Consider the following 13,499-nt stretch of genomic DNA (forward strand, 5'->3'; position numbering starts at 1 on the left):
CTCCTTAATAAAAAGTAATGACATTTGTTTCATAACTGTTGCTTCATCTACATGATAATGTATATACGTTATAGTCTTACTAATGATATTTAGACAATTCATACACTAAAACCATGGGTATGTTGCTTTTTGTGATAATATATTTTGCACCAACTGATAGCTTTTAATTGTCAGCCGCATTGTTTGCGTCTGGAATCGTGTCTGGTGCTCCACTGATAAATATTCACCGAATGCCATTTTTGCACTTCGTTAATGATTGTCATTGTACTTCGCAACCCTTTCAGCATGTAGCTTATCAATTACAATGAAAATGTACAAAACAACGTTGTGCTTTATGGTTGTGTTAGCCCAACGCTGATTTATTTCCAGTTTAAAAAAATAATATCATGTTTAAATACGCGGATACACTGGTATTTCAACTACATGTGAAACGTTATCGGTGTTTTTTAAAGGCTTTGTTGCGTTCGATATGTTTTTTAAGGCTTTGTCGCGTTCGATATGTTTTTTAACGGAACAAATATTGAAAGATAAAGCGAATCGATAGTTTAAACTAAGCAGACGTCGTCTTGAGAAATATGGGACATATACGAATACGTTCATATTTAATTTTCAGAGGAAACATTCATAATTTGATCATGTTTATTTAATTTAACTCGGGATAAGGTAAGCTGTTTTGTTATACAGGAAATATTTACAAAAAAAATCTTTTTATTTCAGGTTACATTTAAAGCACTTCATGTTTTGTCGAAATAAAAAAAATCAATATGGCTGCTAAATTGTTTTTAGTACCATGCATAAGATTATAATTATATTCGAATATTATTCCAAAACTTTTAGTATTTCCGTTTATGTGTATATGTACCTAGTAGTACCTGGTAGTAATAATATATATATGTAACATAAATTTAGAGAAAAAAATATATCTAAGGTTAACATGTAATTTTGTTTATGCCAATGCGTTGACGATACAGTACGGGTTGTAAACGTTACATGTTATTGGCTATATTTCCACAGTTCTTCCGTGATTTGTCACAAAACTATGTGCTTTACCATTTATCTGCCAAACAATGTTCATAATCTTAAAGGGGCCTTTTCACGTTTTGGTAAAATGACAAAATGAACAAAAAGTTGTTTCAGATTCGCTAATTTTTCGTTTTAGTTATGATATTTGTAAGGCGATAGTAATACTGAACATTTACCAAATTACCATGCTCTATAATATCCTTATATGCATCTTTTGATGATTTGAAAACCTGAAAAGTATAGAGAGTTGCAACGCAAAATTAATGAATAATTTGGAAAGTTCTGTTATTGTCGTTATTTTTGGGAAACTACGAGGATTGCTGATATCAGTAAAAAATACATCCGCTAATAACATGAACACAGATGGTCGAGTGGTCTATGCGAGATACTTTTTATTCCTGGACTCCAGGGGTCAGTGGTTCGAGCCCAGTCGAGGGTTACTTTTTTTCTTTTTTTAATTGTATTTTTTTCACTGGAGATTTTTATGTCCAATGTTTAAATTTATCAATATAAAGAATTTAATGACAATATTCAAAACATGCCAAAATCTGTGACAAGGTCCCTTCAACACATACGTGAACATACATGATCATTCATGGAAATAGCAGAAGAACTCCCCTTCGTGCGTGGCTTTTGTTTTTCTCTGTAATCAAAGGGCCATCTGCATATTAAAGTTTCAGGATGGTCGGTATGGTATCGAGCCGTGAAATATATAAGTATAAAAAGCATGATATTGTAATACCCGCCACCGCCTCAAATACCTTAATTAAAGGTTCTCGATACACTAATCATAAATGTTAAACTTAAAAATTGCGTTCTTTTAATACAGTTTATTTCTAAAATGGTTGTAAAATAGTTTTTTGTTAATTGATGTTTTGAATCTTTCGCCATTGTATGCGTGCAAGTCGATTGGTCGCTGTTTGACTATTTGTATGCACTAGCACAATAACACCAATTTAGCTTCCGTCAACGCAAGTACACTTGAATTGATATGGTCCGTGAATACAACCTTCACACTCACGTCACCCCAACCTCATTTTGAAATTTTAGTTTACCTACCTGGCATATTTCATTTTTTTTTCTATGCATAGTTCTGAATTAGTATATATTTTTTTCTCATTTATTTTTCACATTTCTTTACATTGTAGTTTACATCCATAATTACTAGAATACGGAAAAACATAAGAAAGTGTATGATAATAATGTACATTTTGAACTATAACGTATCAAATATTTGGCGTATGCGTGATTATATTTTAAAAATTGTTTAAATTGCCAATGTTATATAAAGAGCTTTGTGATTTATAGCAAACATATAAAACTAATAATTTATATTTACTAAACATAGAGGTTTTATATATAGAAAAAGTAAAGAACATATTTTACAACAAGATTTGTTTCAATGGAATTGTTGAAAGTATTTGTTTTTGTTTTTAGAAGGATTAAAAAAAAAAATTGTTTTGCCTTAAAATTTGTATGGGTAGCATAATTGATGGTTTGTAGAATGTATGATTCACCTAAATTGAATCCATTTTTTTTTGTTCATATTTATTTTTTACAAGGGCAATCTCAGATTCAATTTTTATTCTCTCGTATTTAGGTATTCAATAAAGTAAGGAAAGGTTGGTATGCATTTTTTGAATTTCATTTTAAATATAAAAGATTTTAATAGTATCACAATAAAGTTAAATACATCAGAGTGTAGTTTTTTCTCAGTGCATCCAAAGAAAGCATGAGTTTTATTTATTTCAATTAATATGTTTTTACTGGCAAGAAACGTTTCCATCGTTTTCCATATTATTTGAATGGGTTGGCACTCCCAAAATAAGTGGTCTATTGTTTCAAAATGTGATTGACAGAAATCACATAATGTGCTGTTGCTAAATTTGCATTTTAAAAGATATGTGTTTGTGGGGACAATTCGCATGATAAATTTATATTGAAAGCTGCGTAAAGACATGTCGATGGTTGAAATGTGGGGAACAATATGGATTTTTTTCCAAGTGGTTGAGTCTATATCGGTAAAATTCGTGTTCCATTTGTTTTCAAGAATGTCATTGTCCTCGTTTTGTAACTGAATATTGTATATGAATTTATTAGGGTATTTTGTTTTGATTATTGCTTTTAACAAAGATTTGTCTGGTTGATTGATATCGAGGTCATAAATGCTTTCTTCAGTATTATATTCTGTTGGGATAGATGTGATTAGGGTATTGACTTTCATAAAGTCGTTGTTATTGCTGTCGTAGAGGTATTTAAAGCGGGTATATACGATTTTTATATGTGTTTAATTGTAATATATATAAAATATGTTACAATAACATAAAATGGGCAAGACAAATTATACATTAAAGCCGAATTTCATAAAATGCAGCAAAGACAAATTAGCGCCCTGAGCCGATTGTGACGTACATATTTTCCTACAATAACCGAAGCATTCGTCTTTGTATTAGGATAGGAGTTAGTGTTCGTGTGTCGTATGAATAGATATCGTTGCAGGAATTCAAATAAACCGTTAGACTAAGTTTAGATTCACATCGTACATGTATGGTATACATGCTGGCGAATTCGGCTGTACAGCCGTTTTCAATTTCAGAATTAAATATCTGGCTTATTTCGCATTTTTCGACACATGTTCTTCTTAACTTTTATTTTAATTTATATTGAAATAAATATATAATAAGTTTTTTACTCATTTTATATAAATTCATAAATATTTGACAAAATCGTATATACCCGCTTTAATTTTTTCAAAATTATACATGGTTTTATTTTTAAAGTCAAACGTTGATATATGTATGTTATCCCTCTGTCATACCAATCGCGATAAAATAATGTTTTTCCGTTGGCTGTTATTGACTTGTTATTCCATATTATTTCCTTTTTGATGCGTTTTTGTGAATGCCGTGACTTGTATATTGTATTTGCTGCAGACCGCGATGTAATGACGTCGTGAAAAAAGTGTCATCTCCGCTTATTTCTGTTATAGTTTTTTCACTAAGTTCGCTTTCAAAAACTAGTTCGTTTCCATATTTATTTAATATCAAGTCCCATAAAAGTTTCCATTTACCACAGTTTTCTGAGCCTAAATATCTTTTTATCCAGCTACTTTTTATTGAAGTTAAGAATTTATTAATGTTTGTAAGGTTTAAACCACCACTTTCATACTTTTTATATAAAGTTTTTCTTTTAATTTTGTGCGGCTTGTTGTCCCATATAAAGTTAAATATACTGTTTGTTATACTATTCAGTATTAAGCTAGATGAGTTCGGTAAAGCTGAAAATGGGTAGATTAATTTTGGCAACGCAAAAGTTTTAATGACAGTAATTTTGCCCATTAAGGTAAGTTTCCTGTGTTGCCATTGTTTTAAGCATGTGTTAAACTCATTCTGCTTTGGGATTAGATTATTTTTTAGATTTGTTCTCCAAATATCTGTTAGTTCGCATGTCGATATTATATTTAGAAGAATATTTCTGCATTTTGAGTTTGTTTTATTACTTCCATTCTTCTTATCTATATTTGTGTTCAAGACAGTATTAAAGTCTCCACCTACGATGTATGATTTTTCATTATGCTTGAGCAGGTAATTTTGTAGTGTATTAAAAAGTGTTATGTCGTCAGAATTTGTTCCGTAAACGTTAATTAATGTGATGATATTATTTTGAATTTTAATATCGGCAGAAAGTAATCGACCCACTATAATTTCTGTGCTTTGGATAATTTCTATATTGCTTTTAGGATGAATAAAAATCCCAACCCCTTCGCTGTTTGTTTTATTTCTACTATAAACGAATTTCCCGGGCCATTCCTGTTTCCATTTTTCAAAATTATCTTTCGATAAGTGGGTCTCCTGTAGCATGTTTATTAAGTGATTTAAACCTTTAAGCCATTCAAAAATGTGTAATCTTTTGTTTTTATTGCTTAAACCGCGAACATTAACTGTTGATATTAATAATTCCATCGATGATTGTTTATATAGTGTGCATAGTTTTTATGGCAAAACAATTGTTGTGTGAACGCATATTGCGTTTTTATATTGAGATAGAAAGAAATCATTTTGTATTGTGGTCGTAAAAAAGTAAATCGTCTTATTGTGTAAATACATTATTTCTAGTGCAAAATGTCATGTTTAAAATTACACATGAAATGTTTGCAAATTATTTGAGGTAGTTCAATATTAATGTGAGATGGATGTAGAAAAGATTTGTATCAAAAAATAAAAAACAAAAATAAAATAAAAATGATAACGTAGAAAAGGAACGTTAATAAACAAAATAAACACGATAAATGTGAAAAATAGAACAACAATAGAAAACGACTATGCATACACGTTTTAAGTATCCCTTTGTCCATAACAAAATGCGAAAAACAAAAAAGGACAAAGAGATCATAACGTGTTCGGCTAAAAAGCATGCCTATCTTTACCTATTTTCACACCATTTTCTTGGTGGGGATTTTTGCAACAGTTGTTTGCTCTAATTGTTTTACTCCAAGAAAAACAAGAGCACCGCCTTGCGGTTGCAGACCGCTCATCTATTTTCTTTTTAAAGGTGAAGGGACTCTCAATTTCAATCACAAAGGAGGGAGGGGTGGAGTAAAGAGGGGTGTATAGTGTGGGGGGTGGACATTTATAACAAAATTCCAAAAAATGCGGAAAAAAATGGGGGGGGGGGGGGGCATAGTGTGAGGGTGTGGTGGTCATTTGTGAGATGATCTTGAAAAAAAAATTAGGGGGGTGGGGGGGGAGGGGATTCTTGGGTGCGATGGTTGGACGGTATTTCAAAAATAAAATAATAAAAATAAATATTTGTGTTTTTTAACCGTTTCAAAAAAAAATGGGGGTGGGGGGTGAGGGGTATAGTGTGAGGGTGTGGTGGTCATTTGTGAGATGATCTTTAAAAAAATAGGGGGGATTCGGGGGGGGGGGAAGGGGGGAGGGCACGGGGGATGGTTTTGGTGGAGTCTATCGTGGTATGTCAGGTAAGAATAGTTTTGTCAAAGTATCAATCAAATCTAATCATAAATAAAGAAGTTATGGCAATTTTAGCAAAATTTAATAATTTTACCTTGAGAGTCAAGGTCATTCAAAGGTCAAGGTAAAATTCAACTTGCCAGGTACAGTAACCTCATGATAGCATGAAAGTATTTGAAGTTTGAAAGCAATAGCCTTGATACTTTAGAAGTAAAGTGGATCGAAACACAAAATTTGACCATATATTCAAAGTTACTAAGTCAAAAAAGAGCCATAATTCCGTAAAAATGACAACCAGAGTTATGCAACTTGTCCTTTGACTGTCCCTTTATGATAGTTTGCGAGTGTTCCTAGTATGAAAGCAATATCTATGATACTTTAGGGGTAAAGTGGACCAAAACACAAAACTTAACCAAATTTTCAATTTTCTAAGTATAAAGGGCCCATAATTCCGTTCAAATGCCAGTCAGAGTTACATAACTTTGCCTGCACAGTCCCCTTATGATAGTTAATAAGTGTTGCAAGTATGAAAGCAATAGCTTTGATACTTTAGGAATAAAGTGGACCTAAACACAAAACTTAACCAAAATTTTCAATTTTCTAAGTATAAAAAGGGCACATAATTCTGTCAAAATGCACGCCAGAGTTATCTAACTTTGCCTGCCAGTCCCCTCATGATAGTAAGTAAGTGTACCATGTTTTAATGCAATAGCATTGATACTTTCTGAAAAAAGTGGACCTAAACGCAAAACTTAACCGGACGCCGACGCCGACGCCAAGGTGATGACCTTAGCTCATAATTTAAAAAAAAATAGATGAGCTAAAAATGTATAGGCAGTTAAAAGTTTCATGTTAGTTTATAATAAAGGCGTGTACATTTTATATTTTATAAGCCTCATTTAATGATATGCAATGTTTTAATTTACATAACGTAAATTAAAGATATTGTTGCACTTATAATCATGTAAAAAGAAAGGTAGTTAATTTGAATGTTCGTATAAGTAAACAATTTATTTATAATAAAATCTAGATTTCAAATTAAATTTAATTGATATACAAATATGAAAGTACTTTGAATATTTGCTGTTACAGACATATTATAAACATACAACATCAGATTTTTTAACATCGTTGTTCTTGATAAACTTTATCATATATTATAGTGCATTTTATTACAATGGTATATTAGTGCGCTCTTTTATAGAGCGCTTGATGGTTTTAATACATAACATAAGTTTCTAACAATAAATATTACATTATGGCTACGCCGCATGTAAAGTATCACCTTATTTATAGAGATAAAATAGTTGTACCAGCTGTGTAATAATAATTTAGGCATGTATCTGTTATATTTTATAGTGCTCATTTTACTTTATTCTTTTGATTTTAAATTAATTATTGTTTTGCAATAGTATCAATGTAATTGAAGGGTAGTTAATTTGAGTTTTTCGTATAAGTAAACAATTTATTTATATTAAAGCCTAATTTCATTTAAAATTAAAGTATACGAAATATTAAACATTTTTAGTTTCTTATTGTAGCATTTTGAATATTTACTGTTACAGAAATATTATAAAACATACAACAGCATGCATTTTTATATCCTTAAAAATTTACAACAACAAAACAACAACAACGGCAGTATATCTGTATTCTCCTACAAATTTAAAAAATAGTAGATTCATTTACAATACTACGTGGATGTTGCAAACAAGTTGTAAAAATGCAAAACAACATCGAACGACAATTCTTAATATGCTTAAGAGTAAAACAATACAAAACACAAAATAACTGATGCGCTGTGAAAAAAAGTGTTACCTTATCAAAGTGCCACATCATACTATTATATTTTCGCTTAAAAAAATAATTAAGTGTATACAGCAAGCACTTTTTTAAAGCGTTTTTCGATAATTTTCAAGTAGTTTCAAACTCTTAGTTCGTATTATTTGTATTCGTATAATATACTTGCATGATCAATTTAAAACATGTTCGATACAGCGTGCTTCAATTTGGTTCAGACAACAACGTACAACCAGATTATAAACATTGATGGTATTTCTCACGTACTGTTAATTTTCAACGTGAGAGGTTTAACCAATGACAGTTAAATATGTTTTACTACACAATATGTGTTTATATGGACCGAGTATATACACATTTGTATATTTCTTTATCTACTCGTTTACAACTAAACATTTATATATACATTTACGCCCATACTACATGTATATATAAAACCTTACCTACTTTTTTACAACTATTCATGTATATATTTCTTAACACCCATACACATTTTAACACGCATGCGTTTAAATTAAGTTACCTTAAATGTTTAATATATCAATTTTAATTAATTATTAAAATTATAATTATTGGGACTAAAACTTAATATATAGCCATGCCCACTTGTTTGACATAAAGCATGTCTGTATACATTAACGCACATATACGTTTATACACGATTTTTGAGCTACATTTTATATTTGTTTCAATTTTGATATCAATTCATCAATACCATTCTAATGCTATTGTTAACAATATTATTATAACGTTATGGGATATGTCGTTCTTTGAAAAAGTTTTATTATCGATTATATTCACTAATTTGTCAATGTATATACATGATTATGATATTTTTACAAACTGGCATTCGTTTGAACTGGGGTTACAAAAGATGTGTATGAACTATATGCTGGATATAGCCAGCCAAAGTGCAGCGGATATTTTCTACGCTTGACTTGTGTGTCTGTTCAACGCTCTGCAATGTCATCTCGGTTCATCTGTATACTTCAGCACAAAGATAAGGTTATGTTTACATGTTCATATCAATGAGGTGTCTGTACTCGGCAAACTGGATCACTCGTATGTCCCCACTTGCACTTTTATGGTGTACTTTTCCGTCCCACGACCAGACTGCTTCTTGGTCAGATTTGGTCCTCTTAATTGCCATGAGAACTTTCTGGTTGATTTGAGTCAAATCCTCATTTAAGAAGATGTCAGTCCCTTTAAATTCTTTTCTGTTTGACATGATGGTATTTCTTTTCAGCCTTGATACGAATTTTACTATAATAGGACGTGGATGACCGTCTTTGGGTTTTCCTAATCTGTTGGCGATATCAATGTCTGATTCTTGTAAGTTTATCTTTGGGAATTTTTCGTTCAATATATGTAAAATCTTATTGGTGGTTGTTTCAGCAGATTCATTTGTGTTTTTCTCTAAACTTTCAGAGATACCCGAGATGCGTATGTTATTTCTACGCCCGTATTGTTCAAGATCGTTTAACTGACCAGTTTTATCATGAAGGATTTTCTTTAAGATTGTGATGTTTTGGGCTTCATCTTCTTTAGTTGTCACTAATTGTTTTTCTAGCTGGTTTATTTTACCTTTGAGGTTGTCATTCTCTTTCTCTTTTTCAAAGAGTTTGCCTTCAAGAATATCAAGCTTGTGCATTACAGATTTTAAAATATCATCTTTCATAAGGGTAATTGTATCCACAATGACTTGTTCAAGGGCTGAGTTTGTTCCTGAACAAAGGTTTGTAATCTTTTCGTTTATTGCTGCTAATTCCTTTTTATGTCTGTTTCTGCCATGTTTATTTCAATTTCTTCTGTAATGATTTCTTATGTATTACCTTTCTTTTTCTTTTGTTTAATTGTTTTTTTTTGTCTTTTTGTTGTTGTATACTGGTGTCTAATTCACTACCACTGGAATCACTATGCTTTCTTTTGGACATATCTGACATATCTCTACATGTGTTTACATTTTAATTTTGCTCAGTATAGCTGAAAATTTATTGTGCGTGGATTGAGTGCCATAGAATACTAGAGCATGAATATCTCGTGCACTTTGAGTTTTCACTGAGCAATGCTGTTTACAAAATTACAAATGGCTATCCGTATACAACCTACGTTTTCCGACCATCGTTTGTTTATGCTGACTTTAATGTCATGTTCATGTTTTCTGTAATGTATAAGATGAGTAAAAAGGTGTTAGCGGTATATTTGTAGTCCAGTACAATCCAATTCTCACTTTTTATGTATTCTATATATCACTAAATTTCGTATATTTTATAAGCTTTAAAAAACGCGACTTATCACTTCCACGCATGTGCCTGGCATATTTCATAATGTCGGAATTATTGGCTATCTTTCATCAATAATGCTTCCAACGAAGCTGTGATGCTTCCATGGAATATGAATATATAATTTTGACTTTGTCAGTGAAATTTGTTCGGACTTATTCAAAATGTGCAAAGTTTTGGTTAACCACAAAAGATGTGTTTCTTTTAAAATATACTGCTTGCTACCAGGCTTGATATTTGCGTAGACGTTATCAATAGACACTCTAAACACACATACTTTATCTTACCTCATTTTTACTCTATTAGAGACCTATATTTACTAACTCATAAGACCAAATGTTTTCGTAAGCCAAAATTAGTCGTTAGTCTATATCAACACTACTGCTAAATAGCTTTGATACTTTCGATGAATCCACTAAACACTCATATCGCCAGACCTCAGTTTGACAAGATTTCGAACTAAGACTTATTAAAATTTGCAAATGAACCAATACAAGGCATCATCTATTCTTTAATGCAGGCTCTGGTTCAGATAGATAATAGTCAGTATATTATTATTGACACAAACAATCCAGTTGTGTTATGTCAATTAAAACAGTTTTTAAAGGTAAAACATTGATATAAAAAATCAGTTTTATTGTTTGATATCAATAATAATATGTTAAAATTATCAACAATTGATTGCATTACATGTATATAGGCCAATCAGATTATTTTTGTCGACAAATGCTAGCATTTGTTAATGTAAATGAATCGAAATTCTTTATGTGTAAAAATAACTCCGTGTAAGTTATCCTATCTTAAATGCACATGGACCGATTAGGTTCAGAACCAAGGAACAATATTAAGGATTTTGATATTTAGTGAATGTTCGATGCATCGCACGAAAAATAACAAGTTTTGCTAAAAATTTGTTTAATCAATCCATCTTTTGTTGTCTACCCGCAATGTTTGAAAAAAACATACCTGAAAATTACAACTTGGTTGGAAAATCGAGAACGGGTCCTATTTTTAAATAATTAGAATTCAACAAAAACGTTGTAAAAACACCCATATATATTTTATAAATAAATACTGTATCATTGGCATTGATTTGAACAATTAGTGTGTTTAGACTTTACCCTGGTCGTTCATTATCAGGAATGTATGGCTATCTTGAGACATTCTACACTGTTTATTGAAGGGATTTGTTCACAGACTTAAGTTGTAGTTTTTTCAAGTCATGCCATGAATTAATTCACAAAATTAAATATTTAGAATACTTTTACATGATGATAACGAGGAAGAATATAACATTGACAATTTTCTAGGTATGTGCTTTGATCCGGGCGTCTGTAGATGCAACAGCTGATGTGCTTACACTTACACCGTGAAAGCTATCGATGGTTAATGAAACGCAATGTATATAACCTTAACAAGTTGTTATCAGATTTCGATTAATGACAATCAACATATTTTTTAAAATATTTTTCGTTAGTCAAGAGTATTTTGCTGCTTGTTTGAATACGGTGCATGTATTCTTATTCGATTTTATGACAATTAGTTTTTAACATTTTATTTCGCCAAACAGTGAACAAGCTCCTTTCAAATCGAAAACACCTGTTTCTTTTATCAATAAATCGAGTGTGCGAAAGCAAATAATGAGATCTCTTTAAATCTAGAATTGATTCAGGATATCAATATTTAATGTATTGTTATCAATTCTTGACTTTAAGCTCACCTTAGCATGACATAATAATGGTGTGCTTTTGAAGTCAGCCTATGTCTGTCGTCCGTTGTCGTGTGCTGGATATCGAACTTGATCAACTCTGGGCTCTGCATCATTCTGGATGCTCCTTTGCTATATTCAATATTGATGAAACTTAGTGAGTATGTTTATCTTCGAAACATAATGGTTGATTTCCATCTGGGTCGTGCATGTCCAAAAGCTAAATCGCTATGTCAAAACATAGTAAAGTCTTTGCCCCACTCTTGGGCCAACCAATATTTGTCTAGTAGGAACGGAGGTCCACTGTGCATGATTGGAAGGTTTTTTTCTTATGCTGATGATGTTCTATATTGTATAAAACATAATTTATTGCAAACATAATTTGTTGTTCCCAAACAAAAATTGTTCCCACAGGATCTAAATTTAAGATGGCCAACGAAATACCTAGCAAATACCCTTTTCATGCAAATGAAATAAACAACATATATTTTCCATGATTTTTGTAAGTGTTTTAATTTAAATTATTGAGAACATATTATTCTAATTAAACGAATACGTGTGTTGGTGTTTTATGATATGAGTAATGAAACAAATGACTGTATCAATGAATAATAGGTACAAACAAATGTTGTTGTTTTGCTGATGATATGTTTCAATTCGTACTTAATTTTTTTTTATTATCCTAACTACGTCTATACACAACTATGGGACTACGGAATATAATAATACAATATTGTATGTAAATTTTTTTAATTATTGTGATAGTTAAGACAAGAAAAATGGTAGTGTAAATGACGAAACGATGTATAATGTGCACATTGATATATTCTAAGATATACTTGGCTTTTTAAATCGTTATGTTTATTTTTTTGGATCTGTTTGATACTTTTAAGGACATGCACAATGTGTTTTAACATAAAATAATTTTCTCTTAATTATAATTGTAACAATAAAGATACAAAATCATTTATCAAAAAGGGCATGCGGATCTCTTACATTGAGCTCTAGTAGAAACAAGGGTGCACGTTGCATACTTCTAAGGGGTTAATTTGAAAATGCTGGTGATAATCTACATTGTTTGGGGTAAAATAGAATTTTTGTTCCCACGAAACGTTTGATCGATGAAGTCTTAATCCAAGTAGTCTGACAAGACTGCTTCCCATAAACCTATAAAATACTGTGTTTGCACAAATTGCATAAACAACATCTATTTGCGACCATTTTGGTTAGCTTTTTAATAGCAATTTATAACATATTATTTATAAAAAACACTTTACTGTTTTGATGAAATATAATACATGTCATTAAAACATGATTAAATACATGTAAACGCAGTACAACAAAACTGGTTGTTTGGGCCTAGGGCATGTTTCAATTTTTACCCGAAAAGCTTTATGTATGTAATTTAAATACAAACTACACATATAAACCACAGAAAGACTTAGGGATACAATGACATATTATTTGATGCGAATATGATCCATGAGTGTGATATACAAGAAAAGAGAAGTGGGTGTGGCAAATGACAATCTAAAGAAAAATGTCTTATGTGCATTTTTATGTATTTTATTATAATTGAGCCCTTTTAAACTTGTTATGTTCACGGATTTAGGGATTGGTTTTCATACTGATCAGTGCATGTGTTTGTGCATGTAATTAGAATATACAATGTACTAATATAACAGTTTTGTTAATACAAAAAAAGGAAAAATG

At 31.0% G+C, this 13,499-nt stretch overlaps 1 long non-coding RNA gene across 1 annotated transcript in view; it reads left to right on the plus strand.

Moving 5' to 3' along the window:
- Positions 1–486: 486 nt before the first annotated feature.
- Positions 487–13,499, plus strand: part of LOC127861454 (uncharacterized) — a 32,354-nt gene continuing 19,341 nt past the window's right edge. Inside the window, exon 1 of the long non-coding RNA XR_008040224.1 lies at positions 487–663. This is a non-coding gene — a long non-coding RNA (uncharacterized LOC127861454). The remainder of the gene's footprint in view (positions 664–13,499) is intronic.

Source organism: Dreissena polymorpha, chromosome 16, assembly GCF_020536995.1.
Source record: "Dreissena polymorpha isolate Duluth1 chromosome 16, UMN_Dpol_1.0, whole genome shotgun sequence".
NCBI classification, from domain to species: domain Eukaryota; kingdom Metazoa; phylum Mollusca; class Bivalvia; order Myida; family Dreissenidae; genus Dreissena; species Dreissena polymorpha.